The sequence below is a fragment of the Lutjanus erythropterus genome, chromosome 12, assembly GCF_056507025.1.
Source record: "Lutjanus erythropterus isolate fLutEry1 chromosome 12, fLutEry1.hap2, whole genome shotgun sequence".
Lineage (NCBI taxonomy): Eukaryota > Metazoa > Chordata > Actinopteri > Lutjaniformes > Lutjanidae > Lutjanus > Lutjanus erythropterus.
Window position 1 is genome coordinate 36,943,889 of NC_139328.1, and position 5,759 is coordinate 36,949,647.

Here is a 5,759-nt window from a genome sequence, read left to right on the forward strand (position 1 = left end):
CATATGATGATTTTATAGAATATGATGCATTGCTGTATTAAACTACCAGACAGTAAGGCTGGGTGATATGGACAAAATCAAATATCACACTATTTTTGACCAAATACCTCAATATCTTGTAGGGATGACTATTGGTGCTTAGACAAAATATGAACACAACCCCACTGAGAATCTTTGGGATGTGCTGGAGAAGACTTTACACAGCGGTCTGACTCTCCCATCATCAATATAAGATCTTGGTGAAAAATTGATGCAGCTCTGGACAGAAATAAATGTTGTGACATTTTATAAGCTTATCAAAAACATGTCATAGTGAATGTGCTCCATAATCAAAGCTAAAGGTGGTCCAACAAAATGCCCAGTGCCCAGCACTGCATCAGTGACATGGAGGCTGAATCAATTTGTCCAGACTTACACTTGGATTAATTCCCAGGGAGTACTTGGGTTACCAGATGGTAACAAAGTCAGAAACTGTAGGATATCTTATCCATTAACACTTTTTGAGGTCTTAAGGTCAACTTCATAGTGCATTTTATCCTCTCACTGCTTTGCACCCTTGTAGACTTAATATGACGACAGTGAACATGAGCATGGAGGTTTAGATTCAGCCAAATTGTCAATTTGTGGGTAAAAGGAAGGAGGTTTTCATCCTGTTGCCTAATGCATGCTGGGAAAGACTCCAGCTCCTTCCTCCATGACCCTGAAATGGAATAAGCAGGTTTGGGAACTGAACTGGTGGATGCAGCCTCTGTAGTTAGAAAATCACCTCGTGCTACGCTGCGCAGGGACCTTATGCTGTACAGTTTTTGACGAAACATCTGTTAAAAGGCCATGGCTCATTTAACACTCCACAATGTTCTGAGAGTTTTACAAAATACAACAAAGAGCAGTTCTGAGCGTTCACATTTCCTTGAACTGAGCTGTAATTTTAGCTGCCTGTTATTGTGCACACATGGTGCAGTTTCTACTCAGCAAAAGGGACAATGTGAGAATGTGCGGGCCTTTAGTGTCCTCAAACACAAATTACAAAACTTCTTCCTTCTCTAGATTTTTTTGGCTAATTTCACAAGCCAACATTTTGGTAGCACTTCTACAGGAAGTGAATCCCTGTTTGATTCATTGGTGTGCCTCTTTCCTCACCAGCAGGGTCTGTATTGATAAAGTGAACAACCATTTAATCTGCCATCACAACCAATATTGGACTTTGAATTCAGCCATGCTTTTCCCTTTCTACACAAATCAATATGTTCTAAAGTATTCTGATGATACAGCTCTAGTGTCTCCCAGGCTGCACCAGCATGGTGCGAACAAAGAGGTCGAGTGCAGTGATAATAATCCTCCTGAGATTAACACAAAGAAAACAGAAGGGATGTGTTTGGTTCACCATCCATAATGACAAAAATCAAGCAGGTATCTTCATCTAAATACTTGGGTGTGATTATTGTTCATCTTTTATCATGGAAAGATCACACTGAATTTGCCTGCGTGATCTTGATTTCACAATTTCAGTGATTGTCATCCTGCATCATCAGGACACACGCAGGGAAATCAAATTCTGACTGGCAGAAGTTTCTGCATCAGTTTACCGCTTCTGATGTGTTTATTCATGTTCTTTGGTGTCACGAAGACCTCATGAAGAAATAACTGATTATAAGTTATTAGTATTATTACACTGCAAATCACTGCATGTTCTGAATAATGAGACAAACAGGTAGAAAAGGAGGAGGAATGGAAGGCATCTGGTACAGTCATGATTCAGAGATTATTACTGCAGGATCACTGTCACACACTTTTTAATGAACCAATCAGGGAAAATACCTGCAGTGGCATGTTTACTTTGTATTGTCTTGTACAAGATCTACAGATAATAAAATAAAACACAGTTACATGATGAAATGTGATATAATGCACCATCATTTCGTGTGTCAGCGTCTAACACTTTATAACAACAATCGTTTCATTGCAAAGACTCTTGGCATCAGACACAGCAGCAGATTGTCTTTTGTTTCATTTTATTTCACAATAAAATCACCACACACATTCTCAAACAGCTGTGTGTGTATTATTGTGCAGATAACAATAATGCAAGTAAATAAATAGCCATAGTAAACAAATAACACTGATCTGTAGCCAGAAGATTTAAAGGGAACATTAAATGATGTTTAAAATCAACATGAGCACTACTGTTAATCAGGTTTTTAAAACAGTTTACAGATCTAAATGAATACTGTAAGGTGTTTTCAGACTGGCCTTACCACACCCGGGTCCTGCCCCTGCAACAAGACCGTACCTGCTCCCACCTGGCCGGCATCTACCTGGAGCACAACGAACCGCCTCAAAGTGCAGAGCTGCTAAATCAGGAGAAAAGCACAAAAAGGACTTTACATTACCAAATGCTTGTTGACATTCAGATGACTGAACACATTTTTCCTTGGTGGCCATTAGCTCAGTCAGAGGAAACAAGACAGGAGAGAAGTTTGTACTGACACTCCTACAGTACTCTACTAAACCCTGAAAACAGCAATGTTCTTTTTGTAACCCTCTTTTCTTGGTTGTCAGCATTCAGCAGTTCTTCTTGGCTGTGGGTAATAAGTGGGTAACAACTTTTCTTTCTTTCTCTTCTTTTTATAAAACACCAAGAAGATGAGGCAGTATATTACATCCAACTTCAGGGCTCATAGTAAACTTCTCCTTCTGTTTGCAAATTACATTCTACTCTGCTGCACTCATACCTGTCCCCACAAAACAATAGCAGGTAGGAACTAATTAACTCACAGTCAAGGGGACATGAAGAATCTATTTAAATACTGCACATGAAAGGACATAAATTAAATAATATTTAAAGTGCTATAAATGACAACAAAATAATAAAGTATTTAACAGTAACTTAATTCTGCAAGTGCATAATAATTCTGTGGAACTATTATGACTTAAATGGATAATGGACACTATAAACCTTGCCCTCCCCCATTCACCAGTTATGGCATCGTTTCCATGGCAAATGAATCAAAGCTTTAAGCCATTTGTGCAGTCACATTGTGTAGGCATCACACAATCTTGGTTGATTATGGAGATTATAGGTTGGAAAAACATTTGAAAGTTTATTTCAAAAGACAAAAATTTTGAGTTGGGCTCAGTGTGAAGTGATTCTTACATTCTCCAATTATAAAAATATATAACCTATACACCAAATTTTTAAAAAAGTTTTAATATTTTGTCAACTAAAATGTGTGTCACAGCCTGGGTGCCGTTTCCTCTGAATTTTGACAGTAAGTCTTCTTGAGTCTTTAGAAGTTCACTATGGGTGCCAAATAAAAAAAAAAAGTCTTAAGGGAAATGAGAGATTCTAATATCTGCATTTTTTTTTCTTTTTGTTGGCTCTTTTAATTGTAAAAGTTGCAGACCCATGGGCTAAACTATACAATATATATTCATGCATAGTATATTATATACATGTTTCATGGATAGGAGACATGGGCCCTGTCTCCCAGAAATGACAGTCATATTTTTACAATTATGTTGTAAAATAATTGTATGTACAATAATGTGCAACATTTCTATTAACATAATGACACTATTAACATTAACACAGTCTCACTCACCAGATGTATAAGAGTTTTATTTGACGTTTCAGGTGATATATCCACTATCTGCATTTTCAAAGTCTTCTGTCACTATTAGAAACACTAACAGCCTTTCTGCTGCAACCTTGATGCTGAAAATGGCAAATTAACACCTGTGTTGCTAACGCTATAAACGTAACAAGCTAGAATGTTCTCCTGAAACAGTTTGCACATGATTACATCTTTTTTCAATCATTTTTGACTGTTGGACTTTTTTCTGGGGTTATTAGAAATTTTTGGATCACGCAAGTTGGAAACACCACTGGAATCTAATTCTACAATTATGATATTAGTCCACTAGCCTCATCTTTATGTGAAACTGTGCAAAAAATGGCAGGTGAATAGACATGTGAGAGTAGAAAGAACAGATAGTCCATGAACCTGCTCCTCCATCAGACTCAGCACCATCAAAGCTCTGTGTCAGTCAGTCTCTTCCTTGCTGACATTTTGTTCTGATATTCTTCACAGGTTTCTTTCCTTCTTGGTTTTAGCTTTACAAGAGTGTAAAAAAAACAAGTGGGCAACAGTGATGAGCATCTACACCAGCAGGAATGAAATATTATGATTATAATGCAGCCGGTATGACTGCTATGGTCATGTAAGGTAGAAATACTCTTCTGTGTTTTGTAATTTTAATAAAATAAATATTAGGATAAATCATACACAATTAGGCAAAGTCAGGTTCATATTACATGGTTACATGGACTTTGTTTCAACAAAGTTTTTAAAATGTAAACATTTTATATTGTCTGCTGTGGTAGTTCTAGTGTTAAACTAATCTTTCCCTAACCCTAACCTCACCCAAATGCTTGTATTGCCTAAACCAGAGGTCTGCAACCTTTATCCTGATAAGAACCATTTTTGACCAACAAAAGAAAGAAAAATCTGTTTGGAGCCACAACTCTTAAATTCCCAGAAACATTTCTTGTTTTGGATTCTGCATCCATAGCAAGCCTAGTGAAACTCAAGACATTGCCACAAGAAAAATTTTGAGGAAAAGGCACTGAATCATAGATGTAGGCTACAATGCACATTTTAGTTGATGAAATATTAAAACATTTTTCATGTACATTGTAAAAAAGGAAATTTTGAGAAATCTCAAAATTTCAAACCAACTTACTTCAGCTGAATTTTGAACGCAACTCAAACTCTTAAATTTTGTAAAAAAAAAAAAAAATAATAATAATAATAAAATAAAAAATCACCCACTAATAATATTTTGTTGAGATTGTTTACTTTTCTTCTTTAGGTTAACTTGAACCCAAATAATGCAGGTTTATCTAAAGAAATGTAAATCATCTCAACAAAGGATTTAAAGTTGGCAAAACTTCATTTAGTTTATCTCAAAACTTGAGTTTTTTTTTTCTCAGACTCACACAAATCACTTTAGGCCTACAACAGTAAAAATTAAAATGGAAAAAAAAGACTAAAGTTGCACTACGAAGACCTTTAAAAATTGGATCTTGTGTATTTGACCAGTGAAATATCATAAGTGGATGCAACATAGGTTAGAACAGTGGCTCCCTATTCTTGTCTTAATTTAAATTTTCTCATTTATCATTGTTGTAGGTCAATAAAAAAAAGTTGAGACTAGTCAAAATTTCACTGCAACATACTGCAATAGATTTTTGAGTTTTGAGCCCAACTCAAACTTAAGTTTTACCTAATTTGGTCTTTTGTTTAGACAATTTAGATCAAATTAAATATTTGAGTTTAAGTAACCCCAAAAATTGTACTTAAAAAAATCAAGTTATTCAAGTGAAGGTGAAAGATAATTAAAACATTTAATTTTCAGGCAGCAAAATAACATGAAATCAGGTTCACAGGTCACAGTTCATCAATTTCTTTTTTTTTGAGTTTCCAAAACTCAAAGATTCAAGATTATCTAAAGAAGAATAGTGAATTATCTCATCTTAAGATTATGGGTTAGAAAAACCTTTCTGCAGGTTGCAGACCCCTGGCCTAATATTCCCTTATCTTAATCATAGCAGGAGTGACGATATGAACCCTGGACTGTGGTGTCAAAGTTCTGTACTTTATAAGCCAGCAATACACCCCAAACACCTCCTTGTGAATCTAGCCGTGTATATAAATGAACAGTTTCAAAGAAATGTTGCCAACCATTAAAACTCACAT